The 13,269-nt window shown below is 49.8% G+C and overlaps 2 long non-coding RNA genes across 2 annotated transcripts; both read right to left on the reverse strand.

The window, feature by feature from the left end:
* Positions 1-1,644: 1,644 nt before the first annotated feature.
* LOC131573222 (uncharacterized) lies at positions 1,645-2,712 on the reverse strand. The gene is made up of 3 exons (XR_009276148.1): positions 2,626-2,712; positions 2,463-2,542; positions 1,645-2,385 (listed from the first exon to the last, which is right to left on the reverse strand). It is a non-coding gene; the product is annotated as an uncharacterized LOC131573222 (long non-coding RNA).
* Positions 2,713-4,105: 1,393 nt separating this feature from the next.
* On the reverse strand, positions 4,106-9,003 carry LOC131573229 (uncharacterized). Its single transcript, XR_009276151.1, has 3 exons — positions 8,734-9,003; positions 5,312-5,475; positions 4,106-5,205 (listed from the first exon to the last, which is right to left on the reverse strand). It is a non-coding gene; the product is annotated as an uncharacterized LOC131573229 (long non-coding RNA).
* Between the last annotated feature and the right edge of the window lie 4,266 nt (positions 9,004-13,269).

Genomic DNA, 13,269 nt, shown 5'->3' on the forward strand with positions numbered 1-13,269 from the left:
GGTACATGGTAGGGGATACGGTATATTTAGTGAATATAATGTTTTTTAGTTTAGGTGTTGATAAGGTTGTTTTTGAAATGAGTTTTATGGTTTGCTTTAATTTTTTAGGGGTATTATGTTGTTAAAGGACTTGTTTTTTAAGGTTTAGGATGATGTTTTGAGTAGCAGTGTGAGGTATAGGGTAGGTTTTTATTTATTTAGTGATTTTTTTTATTATTGTGGGTATGTAGTGTTTATTTTGGTGTGTTTGGGGTACAGTAATGTAGTTAATTTGTTAGGTTTTTTTATATTTCTATTTAGATTATTGTGATAGGGAGTTTGATTGAAGTATATGTTTTAAACTTATCGATAATGTGAGAAATATTGTTTATGGCTAAATTTATTTTTTGGTTTTGTGTTTATTTGGAGGTGGTATTTTTATTTTGATGATTCGAGGTATTATGAGATTATTGAGTTAGGAACAATTTTGTTTTGTATGGTTAATTGCAGGTTTCTTTTGATCTTTTTATTTTTGTAGTTGCATGTACCTGTTTATTGCTTTGGCGGTTTTTATTAGTTGTATTTTTGGGGATATGAATATTTATATGATGGATTTTTACAGGGAGTTTGTTTTTGTAGTGATTTCTTATTTTTTAGTAGTTTAATCTTTTTTATTGTTAATGAGGTCTTCCATTATTCTTATAGAGCATTGATTATTATTTATGCATTAGAAGGTAGCAATTTGGTTAGGTTTTTTTTAGTAATGTTTAGGGCTCATTGAATGGTTTTGAGTTTAGTAAGTTGTTAAGTTTTTTTAAGTAGATTTGGTTGTGTTAAGTTGTATATATTTTTTTGTGTTTTGTTTTACTCTTAAGATGTGGTATGAATTATTAGTAAAAAGAGAGTAGTGGGTTTTTTTGCTGCTCTTCTTATAAACTAGGTATAATTACTAATACACTTTTAAAACCTGTTACTGGGATTGGGACGTAGGGGAGGACAAAGAAACTAAAAACTAAAGCTACTTGGTACAAGCGTCAGTACTTTCAAAAAGGTTTTATCAATCATTATTACTGAGCTTAGCATAACAGCTATTTTAATCTTTGCCCTTTTACTGTGAAAGTTATGTATTAGGGACAAAATTGGAGTTATTTTTGGATAAGAAAATAAACTTTGGAACAAGAAAGGCATTAAAACTTGAAAAAAAGCTCAGAGACTAGAACTACATGATGGGCTCAACCCTGAGAGACATGAACTTAAGGAACACCATTACAAAGTCCTTTATCCCAACACACAGAAGTGCCAATATAACGTAATCAGTACAGGTTTTTCTTACTCTTTTGAACCGGACATTGGGCAGCAAATAATTAAATGCTTAGAAAGCTGAGACAAAAGTCAAAGTGCTGCAGGATAACTTCACAGCTCCAGACATCTTGTGTCCATCTAGGAAGACCCGCTAGACTCCAACTACACCCTACATTACAAATTTCAAATTACAGGGGCCTGGGACTTGGCCTTTTACACCTACACCCAGGCTGGGCAGCAGGACAGAGCAGCTCCGGGACAACTACACCCAGACACCCGTGACACACAAGACAACAGACGAGGGGACACAACGGGGAGACAAAACTCTGGGCCACAAGAACGGCCGCAAGGACCGAGAGTACGCGGAACGAGATGAGCCGGGTGAGAATGAAGGCGAGCTGATGAAGCTCGCAGAACCCGGGAGGAAGAAGATGCTGATGGAATGACAAACTCCAGCAACTGCCAAGACGGATGCCCGAGAATCTGAGGGCCACAGCCCCCTACCAAACTTTGCGTTTCTTCAAGACCTAAGCCGCAGCAATGGATCCTCGCGGCGCACGGCTGTTGACACAGCACGGAACAAGACCTCTAAAAGACATCCGATCGGATGCTTTTAAAAGAGAGACGCGATTCCAAGGCCTCTGAGAGCTCCTGAGGCAAAGCTTCGATGGTGTCGGGCTGAGGAGCCCAGAGATCGGAGATGCGAGGAGTGACACCGGGGTTTCTGGTAAGCCCCCAGAAGAGATAAGGCGAGGCACGTACAACAGGAGAGGCACAAAAGACACAGAAGGCACGACGGACAAGTGATGGGACACGCCCCGGGACTGCTCTGTCCTGCGCACCTCAGCACTGTGAACAAAAGTGAGGCTCTCCCTTCACGTGGCCTAAGGGGCCACAGCCTGGACCTCCCCGTCCCCAAAGCTGACTCCATAATCCCAGGTCACGAGTCCCGACCCGGCACCCCACTTTCAGCCCCTCTGCAATTCGCAGCCTCCGACTCAGCTCTCGGATGCCCGGCAGGGTGGATCCACATGGAGCGCCAAGGAAGGCCGCCTCGCCATCTGGGAAGTTCCTGCCATCGCCAGGCTGCCGTCTCTCGGTCAGCTACAATAAATAAAACACAAAATCAGAGGCTGATCTTTGCAGGGCATCAGCCAAAACCCGACAATTCCGCTACTCACGGTCTCCTGCGAACGGCCACGTCCTGAGGCCACGCGCTTCGGCCACACCGGGAGCCGGACGCCGTCGTCCCAGGGCGCGCCTGAGTTAAGAGAGGACAAAGTGATGCGGCATTGCTGAAACTCAAAGGGACCCTCGCTCCTCCTCCCGACATCCCCAACTCACGGCAACCCCTCGGCCCGTTCCTGAAGGCCACCCACACGGCCCCTCTACGTGGAAAAGGCTCCGTCACACGGTTCCATAACGCTTCCGCAGGGCTCACGGGAGCGGTGAAGCAGCAGTGCCGGCTGGTTGGTTGGGGAGGGGATCTCGGCGAAATGCGACTGGACCACCTAAAGCACGCAAACAAGAAGGGACGCTTGGCATTTGCACCAGAAACTGAGAGCCCAGCAATAACAACAGTTTCCCTCCACCGGTCAATGCTCACCTTGCCTGCTTCGCCTTGACTGCTGCTAGCCGGCTTCACTTCCTAAAAATAAAGACAAAGAGGAGACCTGTCACACAGTGACCGGTTCCAGTTGCCCTGCAAAGACAAACATTGACTTACCTTCTCGAGGAAACCCCCTTACCCTGGATGGGGCGCTCTGCCACTGATTTCATCCATCCGTATCTGAAAGAAAGCTAAAGACAAAAGTCAAAGTGCTCCAGGGTAACTTCACAGCTCCAGATATCTTGTGTCGATCTAGGAACACCTGCTAGACTCCAACTACACCCTACATCACAAAATTCAAATTACAGGGGCCTGAGACTTGGCCTTTTACACCTACACCCAGGCTGGGCAGCAGGACAGAGCAGCTCCGGGACAACTACACCCAGACACCCGTGACACACAAGACAACAGACGAGGGGACACAACGGGGAGACAAAACTCTGGGCCACAAGAACGGCTGCAAGGACCGAGAGAACGCGGAACGAGATGAGCCGGGTGAGAATGAAGGCGAGCTGATGAAGCTCGCAGAACCCGGGAGGAAGAAGATGCTGACGGAATGACGAACTCCAGGAACTGCCAAGACGGATGCCCGAGAATTTTAGGGCCACAGTCCTCTACCTATCTTTGTGTTTCTTCAAGACCTAAGCCGCAGCAATGGATCCTCGCGGCGCACGGCTGTTGACACAGCACGGAACAAGACCTCTAAAAGACATCCGATCGGATGCTTTTAAAAGAGAGACGCGATTCCAAGGCCTCTGAGAGCTCCAGAGGCAAAGCTTCGATGGTGTTGGGCTGAGGAGCCCAGAGATCAGAGATGCGAGGAGCGACGCCGGGGTTTCTGGTAAGCCCCCAGAAGAGATAAGGCGAGGCACGTACAACACGAGAGGCACAAAAGACACACAAGGCACAATGGATAAGTGATACAACACGCCCTGGGACTGCTCTGTCCTGCGCACCTCAGCACTGTGAACAAAAGTGAGGCTCTCCCTTCACGTGGCCTAAGGGGCCACAGTCTGGACCTCCCCGTCCCCAAAGCTGACTCAAAAATCCCAGGTCACGAGTCCCGACCCGGCACCCCGATTTCAGCCCCTCTGCAATTTGTAGCCTTCGACTCAGCTCTCGGATGCCCGGTGGGGAGGATCCACACGAGGACGCCCTGGAAGGCCGTTGCGCTATCCGGGAAGTTCCTGCCATCGCCAGGATGTCGGCTCCTGGTCAGCTACAATCTAGAAGACCAAATATCAATGCAGGATCTTAGCGGCACATCTGTGAAAACCCAGCACTTACCTTCTCTAGAGAATGCCCAGGTTCATGGGCTGCAGACTTCACCCCACAGGGAGGCAGAGGCTTGCTTCACAGCACTATTGGCTGACACAGCCAAATTACCACCACCTCAAGGAGGGGAGGAAGACTCTCCAGTCAGTGAGGGACAGGGAGCCCAGGGTACCCCAAGGATGGAAACCCCAGCTTATATGACAGCAGTAGGCCCTAGCACCCACTATCTCTTCCTGGCTGGCCCTAGCACCAGGGGTACTGCCTGCAGCTCTCGGGGGTTCTGGCACTCTGCTGCTTTAGGGTTCCTGCCTGCAGCTGTCTCAGGGAAACGGGAGCGCTGTTAGGGCTGCTGTTTAGGGTTTGAATAGTCCTGTACTCTACCTTATATCCCAACCTGTACCCCTTTTATTTTCACTGTTTGTCTCCAGCCCTCGACCTCTGAAGCCCTCCCTCAACCTCTCTGTGTCACTGCCAAGCTCCCCCGCTGAACCCTACAAACTTAGTTAGAACCCTACACTTGCAACCGGGGATGCTCCTTATCCATAGGCCCCAAGAGATGTCCATTAGCCCGGACCAGGCAATCCACAGTTGCTCCCTACCCTACCTAAGTTTGGCCCTGAGACAGGGCAGAGGCTGACAGAGCCGAACTCTTTGCGGAGGCCAGGCACGAAGCCCTGCCAACCGCCGCCTCGAGGAGGGGTGGGAGCAATCCCCGGCTGCGGAGGGACCGAGAGCCCAGGGTGGGGCGGGGCGGGAAACCCCCTGTTTCCCCAACCCTACGGATCGTCCCCCCACTATCTCCTGGCTGGCCCTAGCACCAGGGAACTGCCTGCAGCTCTCGAGGGTTCTGGAACTCTCCTGCTTTAGGGTTCCTGCCTGCAGCTGCCTCAGGGAAATGGTGGCACTGTTAGGGCTGCTGTTTAGGGTTTGGGGTGGGGTACACCTGAACTCCACCTTACCTATACCCCTTCTTTTCACTGTTTGCTCAGCCTTTTTTTTTCTTGGAATTCTTGTGACAGATTGAGGGCACCGGGGAGGGACTGCCAAGATGAAATCAAAAAGGAAAAGGAGAAAGATCACCCCTGCAAATCCACAGTGGCTCAGCTGTTCAGGTGCTGCTTCCTGGCAAAAAGCTTTGTCCCTCACCACCTCCTTTAAGCGGTGCTCCGGGTCCAAGTGCATCCAGGTGCTCCCCCAGACCCTATGAGATGCTCTCACCATCACTCCATCAGATGCCACTGGGAGCCCACCAGAAACTCCTCTCCTCCGGCAGATCCCTGCCAACGTTGATTTGCCACTCGTATTTGACCCTGTAATAACAGCAAAATTGTTGCCCTCCGTCAGGTACGTGTTGTTAGACACAGGTTTTTCCATAGCCATGTTTTCAAGAATGGGGTTCCCTCCCTGCTTGATTGCTAAATTATCCATAAATTCTGGAAAACCTAAATGAGAAAAAGAATCTAAAAGACTGAGGAGTTAATATGGGAACCTTTACATCATTAAAGTAGTATGTTTTGAAATAAAGTGAATTCTTTCAGTCCAACTACAAAAATCCAATTCCTAAAAATAAAATAACCAAAAAACAAACAGCATCAAATTCCCACCAATATCATCAATAAAATCACAATACCTCCACCAGCCAAGGGAAAAAAATCTTAACCTAGAAAAAAATCCAAACCGCCTCAAAAAGTTTCAACACTGAAACAGAACTCATCCTAACACTTCAACTAACAATACTAAAATAAATTTTCAAAACAAATATTCCCTCTATGCACACCACCAATACCACATAAAACAAATAAAGTACTCTCATCACAGCACCCCCGAATCAAAAACCTAAATTGCCCTAAAATCTTTAAAACAATCACAAATTAACCCCAAAATAAAAACTTTAATCTAACAAAAAAAAGAAAACAACCCAAAACAGGTAACACCAACAAAACAAACACCATACAACCAACTACCAGCAAAAACAGATGCTATGCTCTTTCACTAACAGTTCTTATCACATCAGCAAAGTTAAACGTAAATAAAAAACAACCCTATTGAACTCCACACAACAAATCACATCAACTATTAAAAAAAAAATTAAACCAATGCACTGAACTCAAAACCATTCAATTAACCCTAAACATTAGTAAAAAAAACCCCAAAGCTCTACATTTATAGTAATACATAAATACTCACCAACACTCTATAAAAAATTTTAATAGCTAATTGAAAACATAAAAAACCAAACTACTAAAAAATTAAAAAGCATCACCCCCAAAAATACACCTATAAATATCCACCATATAAATGCCTGTGTCCCCAGAAATGAAACTAAGAAACACAACTGAAAGAAATCCAAACTTCTCATCAACACCTAAACTAAAAAGCACAACGTTAAATAAATAGAACATATACATTATTACACAACAACTACAAACAAAATAAAATTCTACCATCAACTACTAAAAATCACCTTAAAACCACTCAATAAAAAACTTTCAAAAATTGAAAACTGCATCTAACAAAAGCCACCTAATTAACACCCAAAACTCAGCTAACCAAACAAACCCTACCCAATCTGAACCCCTACATACAATAAACAAAACCCACTAATCGATATCAAAATCTATTTTAATTGATTCTATCTAAAATATAAACAAACCCATTCATAAAAATCATCTTTATTCAAAAACCAAATTTCACTTAGTATACAACACAAAAAAATCAAACAACACACTGTGTACCACCAAAAAAGTCTAATATTGAATAAAAACCACATATAAATGCCTCTACTTACTAAACATTACTACCACTATTTATATTTACCTGTATCTGTATAAAAGCATCTCTAAAATTAAAAAACATTAATTTGACCATTAAGCCAAAGATATACACTAAAAAATAAAATGTTCTAAAATTAATTATATCCCCATCATCTGTTTTATGCCCAAACAAATTCTATAATTTCAAAACTAAAAAAGAAAAAAAATTCTTTGAACATACAATCTGTATACAGTACTAATACAGCCTCACCCAAATTCTCTCTCAACTCTATTGTTTAACACAACAAAAAATCCATTTTTTACTTTGTTAAAGTAACTTCGCATTGATTAGTGAATACAAAATGATTGCCAAAACCGTAACAAGTTCCTCTAAAACTATTCAACTTTACTCTGATCCAAAAACCCAGGCTACCACCAAAACACCGCACGGCTCAAAAAGATCCACGCCACAGCCCAACTCCAAAAACATCCAAACCACACGTGCAGAAAAACCCTTCTAAATCTCCTGCTCTTTTCTCCACAACAAAAGAAAAAAATATCTAACGTTATTCATCCGTTTTTTTCCTCTTACCTATGCCCTACTTATTAAAATAAACATTTTTTTTCACTTTTCCTCAAAAAAAATTTCCTTTAAAATCAATTAAAAAACTGAGTGAAACCTCCCCTCTATTAAGAAACACATTCATTTTAAAACATTTCCTCCCAATTGGTCTCAAACCTTTCCAAGGTTTGGATCCCGTTCCAGTGCACCAGAACCAAATCAACCTGCTCTGGCTCTGGAAACATCAGCGACACCAAACCCAGAGCACGAAGCACCTCGCCGCTCCTACCCCGCTGTCCCTCGGCCCTGCTCTCTCGCGTCCTACGCTGCAGAGCGCTGGGAGCCAGGTTCAGCCCCGAGAATTGTCACATCCATTTCCTCGGACATTCCAGCTTCCACGGGGATATTGCGGGGACCCCCTGCATTCCATTCCCTAGTACAGCCGCAAGACAAAGTTCTCCCCCAGCCCGCGTCTCCAGAAAATCGTGTACAAGCCTTAAACAAGCTCCGAGGTTTGAGAAATACGGTCTGCCCAACAAGCCCAACTCTGCATCCAGAGGAAATGAACATCACAAACAGATTCACGCACACCAGATGCACGGGACGCTGCCAGCTTGAACTTGCAGTTAACTCGGCAATAGAAAAACCTGAGCTCGAAGCCCTCACGTGAGGGTGCAAAAGGTATTGGACGCAGTTTCTAGAAGGCGCCACATCGTTATTTAAAGGCGCGGCTCGGCTAAAGAGCAATACCGACGAAGCCCCGAGACAAAAAGGCCGGAAGGTCGGGCTTTTCCCCCTCCCCGCCTCCCAGCGGCTTTGGCCAGGGCACTCTGCAGCTGACGAGCCACAGGTGTCCCCCAGTGGCCCTCGCCGGGACTCGCTCCCGGGCTGGCGCCGCTCCAGGTGCGGGGGGACCGGGGGAGCCACGCGAGCCCCGGCAGCGGCGGCACTCGGCACCCGGGGGCGGCCCCGCGCTCCCGGCCCCCGGACGGAGCGCGGCTCCCGGCAGGAAAGCGGCTCCTCCGGCGGGCGGGGGCGGCCCCGGCCCCGGGAGAGCCCGGCCCGAAGGGACCCCCGCGGTGCCCAAGCCCCGCGCCCGGAGCGGGCGGGATGGACACAGCTCCGCGCCGCGGCTCCCGCCTGCCGGCCCGGCAGAGCTCGCCTCGCCTCCGCACGGCTCTGTCGCTCCCTGGCAAGAGGAAATCAAAAAGGAAAAGGAGAAAAGTCCCCCCTGCGAACCCACGCTGGCTCACCTGCTCAGATGCTGCTTCCAGACACAAAGGTTTGTCCCTCGGCACCTCCTTGAAGCAATGCTCCGTGTCCAGTTGCCGCAGCGACGGAAAGCCCGGAGCACCGCGACTTCTCTAGAGGCAGCCCTGAAAAGGACTGGGCCGAAGCGCGTGTGAGCAGCTTCAGACGGTCTCGAGTGATTTCAGCTCAGCGGTGGCGGGCAGGCGACACGGGAAGCACGGACGAGAAAGCTGGTCCAGCGTTTCGCTAAGTACAAACCTTTATTCAGGCAGAGCTTTGGTGAAGGGTGCCAGCAACAGCTAAACTACCGAAAAGGGGTAAACCCGGGATATTTACAGGAGAGGAGAGGGGCGGGGGGAAGCCCGAGATACCTGTATCGGGGTGGGACAGCAGGGGGGAACACCAATGGGGCACTGCAGTTTAACATATCTAACGCAAAGATCCCTGGCAGCGATACATTGTGTCTCTCTTACAGAGAAGTATCTTGTCTCTAGGGGAGAGCCGGGATCTCGGGCTCGCCAGGCTCCTCCGCACCCACAGCCAAGTGCATCCAGCTGCTCTCCCAGACCCTACAAGATGCTCCCGGTATCGTTCCATGAGACACCCCCGGGGAGCCCACCATAAACCCCTCTTCTCCAGCTGCTCCGTGCCCAAGCGAACTGAGGGAAACCCTCCCCCTAAAACAGCCCCGGGCAGGACCCACCCGCTCCTCATCAACCTCACACCTGGGGCTGCTCTGAGCCCTCATCATCCTCAGTTCAGTTTGTGCTGTTGCCATCCTACGGGTGAGGGCAGTGGCAGAAGGAACTCGTTGCTCATTCCCTGGATAGCTCATTGTCTGCACCTGACACACGGGGGCACCAGGCTTTCCTTGCTATGGATGAGGACACCTCTCCTCCTCCAGGTGCCCAAGGCTGAAAATGGAATTCCACCTCCACAATTCCATGTGTTTGAGTTTCATGATTCCCAATGTAATTCCCCATGGATCATAAGCCATCACCTCTAATTTTCCCTCTAGAATCACTGCTGACTTGCCTTTCTGTGGAAGTGTTTAACACATCGATGCAGAGTTCAGGGGCTCGTTTATGGCTTATCCTGACGAGCACAAAGGAAATCCAAACACCCAGAATTACAGGGAAATATGGATAAAGTTTAGAAATACTCCTCTTCCCTGCAACTCCCTGGCAACCTCCCATTGACCGTTTACTCTTAACCTCTGAATTTTGACCTTTGACTCTTGACTTCTGCTCTCTGAAGTCTGATTCCCTGATAATTGACCTTGAACCACACAACCTTGGAAAATGAACCCATAACATCAGACCTTGGACCCTTTACTCTTGATCTTTGAACCCTGACCATTCACATGTGACCCTTGCATTTTGAATCCCTGACTTTTCACTTTAACCATTGACTCCTGAGCTTTTGTCCTTGACCTCAGCCCTTTGACCCTGCCCCAACATCAATATCACTGACCTACAGTGATTTCAGCATATGAATGCTACCACAGATATCTCACCCAGCAGTGTCAATCCCACTATCAGTCTCTATCCCAGCCCCACAGTGATTATAGCTCCAGTCCTAGTGACCCCTTCCCTGCCCCAGTGATTTCAGCTCTTGACCCACAAGCTTTATTTCACGGCCAGCTCTCTTCTTCCAGCTCCACACCCGCTTCCTTTTCCCCTGCTCCGCTAGGTGAAGCTGCTCCAGGTTGAGACAAAAGGGTCTTTGTTTTGGTTCCAGCTCTGAGGTTTCACCTCCAGGCCAAGAAATGCCACTCTAACCCCATCCCAACCCCAAAGCAATCTTTACTGTATTTGCAGCCCATCCCATTGTGTACCATTCTATGGTTGCTTCCCACATCTACAGTCACTGTCCCCTCAGAACAGCGTTTGCAGCTGCAGCACTGCAGTCCCCACCCCGGCCCCAGTGATTTCAGCTTCAGTCCCACAAGCTTTATTTGACTGCCGGCTCTTGTGCTGCGCTTCTGGCTCCACATCTTCCCAGCAGTGCCACATCATGCTGCTTTCTGGCTCTCCAGGCAGGATCTCTGTTTTAGCTCTAGCTCTCTGGGGTGTGAGCTTAGCTCTTGAACCCACATTCCAGCCCAACCTGACCATCCTTACTGCAGGAACAGCTCTGCAAGGCCCTATCCCAGCCCTCACGGTGATTTCAGCTCCAGCCACGCAGTTCACATCCCAGCTCCATATTCCTTATCCCAGCCCCACAACAGTTTCACCCTAAACCCTACCATATTTGTGTGCTCCAGCTCTGCTTCCTCAGTTCCAGCTCCTGAGCTTCCCACTACCGGTGGCTGAAAGCTGCTCCTGCTTCTCACTGCAGCCCGGGGCTGTTGATAAGGCCACAAATCAGTTATCACCATCACATCAATGTCTCTAGGAGTTGTCCTACCCACCCCAATGGGAGCCAAACTCTGGGGCCACTTGAGGCCTCAAGCCCAACAGGTACCTTCCCCCTCCCCCTGGGTCTCAGCCCAGCACTTGCCCAAAGGCCCCCTCACCTCCCCCAGGCAGCACCAGGGGCTGGGAATAGCCATTGGGCCCCTGCTCCCCCATCCCAAAAGGTGCCCTTGGGCTGGTTCTCGGGCCCTGGAGCCCTCCCAGCCCCCAGACCCTCAGCCTCTGCTTGGTACCAGCGGGCAGGGGCTGCTAAGCCCCCAGGCACCTCCTGCAGGCCCTGAGCTGCAGCTCCATCCCCTTCCCCCAGGCATTTATCCAGCTCCAGCCTCAGTATTTCCATTGCCCCACATTGCTTTAGGCCTGACTCCAGTGCCAAGGTCTTTATTCCACACCCTGGGGCTTTATGTCTCCACTGGCCCCACAAGTGGTGTTTCAGCCCCAGCCCCACAATCTTTACTGAATTAACATCAGCTAACCAGCAAAAAAGCCCCTAAAGTAATTAATAAGTAATATTTAATAATTATTTAATAATTTTAATTAATAGATTAATAAAGCTAAACATAAAAATATATCTTATTAAAACTAATGATCATTATTAATAATAATTTTATTATTTTAATAAAACGGGCAAAACAAAATAATGTAATAAAGAAAATCATTATTATTTTAAATAAAAGCAAAATACAATAATTAAATCACAAAAAACCCAGCTTTGCTCCTGATATTTTAAACATTATGTTCAATCCAGAAACTACGAACAGCTCCTCTCTGTGTCGCAGTAGCAGCAGCCCCTGTGCCACTCCAGACCCTGCACCCGCCTCCGACCGCCCGAACAGCCCAGGGCGTGGCGGAAAGAACTGGCCACGACCGGCCCCGCCGCCCCAGGACACCGCCGGCCCCCAGATGCTGGCCCCGGCAGACGCGGGCGTCGCGCCCGAGCTCACCGGCGATCCCCGGATCGGCAGCCGCGGGGGTCCCGTCCTGGCGCTCCCCGGATCGGCAGCCGCAGCTCCCGCCGCCGCTCGCACCTCACCGCCGAACTAACGCCCGCACCCCTCCAGCACACGCTGTTTGTGCCCCAGGGCTGACCGGCACAGCCGATCACAGCCCGAGGCAGCGCCGGGCCCGCCGATCCCAGCCCCCCTGTTCCCGCCGCGCAGGACTCCGCGACCCCCCGCTGTCCCCTCAGGCCCCGCTCCCGCGATCCTGCCCGCTCCCCGCCTTCTCCCCTGGGAGAACCAATGGCCGGGACCTGAACGGGGAGCCCCCGCCCACCCTTCCCGGGATCCAACAGCACCTGCCGGGGCTGCGGCAGCACGGCTCCGCCGGATCCCAAAGCAACAGCGGCCGGAGCGGCGCCTCAGCAGAACGGGGGAGCGGGGCCGGCCTGGCTGAGGGGCCGGGCCGCGACTGAGCGAGCTGAGCTTGGCGGGACCGTGCCTGGATTCAAAGGGCTGCTGTGATTGGCCAGAGCGGAGCAAGGCGGGCCGGGATTGGCGGAAGCTTTGAGGCTGCGGCCCATGGGAGCGCGAGGCGCTCAGGTGGGCGGAGCCAGGGGCGCTTGCAGGGTCCACTGCTGTCATTGCACGGCACTGCGGCACTGCACGGCAGCCGCTCCTTTTAGTGCCGTGTCCCCGCTCGAGCCCGGCCGTGTCACTTTACACCCTTAACTCTCTTTCCCCCCTCCCTGCTATTTACAGACACCGCCCCGCTCACTCCCTCCCCACGCGGAACTCCCGCAGCTCCCACTGCCGCCTCCCCCCCGTCACCCAGCGGAGCGGGGCAGGGCCCCGGTCGGGGCACAGCGGCAGTACCGCTCTGTGCCCACAAGGCGGCAGCACTGCCGCAGAGCTCAGCATAGCAGAACTGAATCAAAGGAAGCTCACAGGAGAAGGGAAAGAGGAAAGAAAAAAAACATCTGCGGAGCTCAAAAGCAGAAACTCTGTATCCGTGTGCACTAACGTCCATCATTTTTTACATTTACATTTTTTCTTTACATTTGACTTCATCCCCAACAGTTGTTTAAGAAATAATGTTAATAAACCTTTGTTTCTCTTGGTACACCGTGAGAACTTGCTGTTGCTTTGTATGTGTGGCTTTGGCCACACTTGTGGACATGTA

This window comes from Poecile atricapillus, chromosome 1 (assembly GCF_030490865.1).
Source record: "Poecile atricapillus isolate bPoeAtr1 chromosome 1, bPoeAtr1.hap1, whole genome shotgun sequence".
NCBI classification, from domain to species: Eukaryota; Metazoa; Chordata; class Aves; order Passeriformes; family Paridae; genus Poecile; species Poecile atricapillus.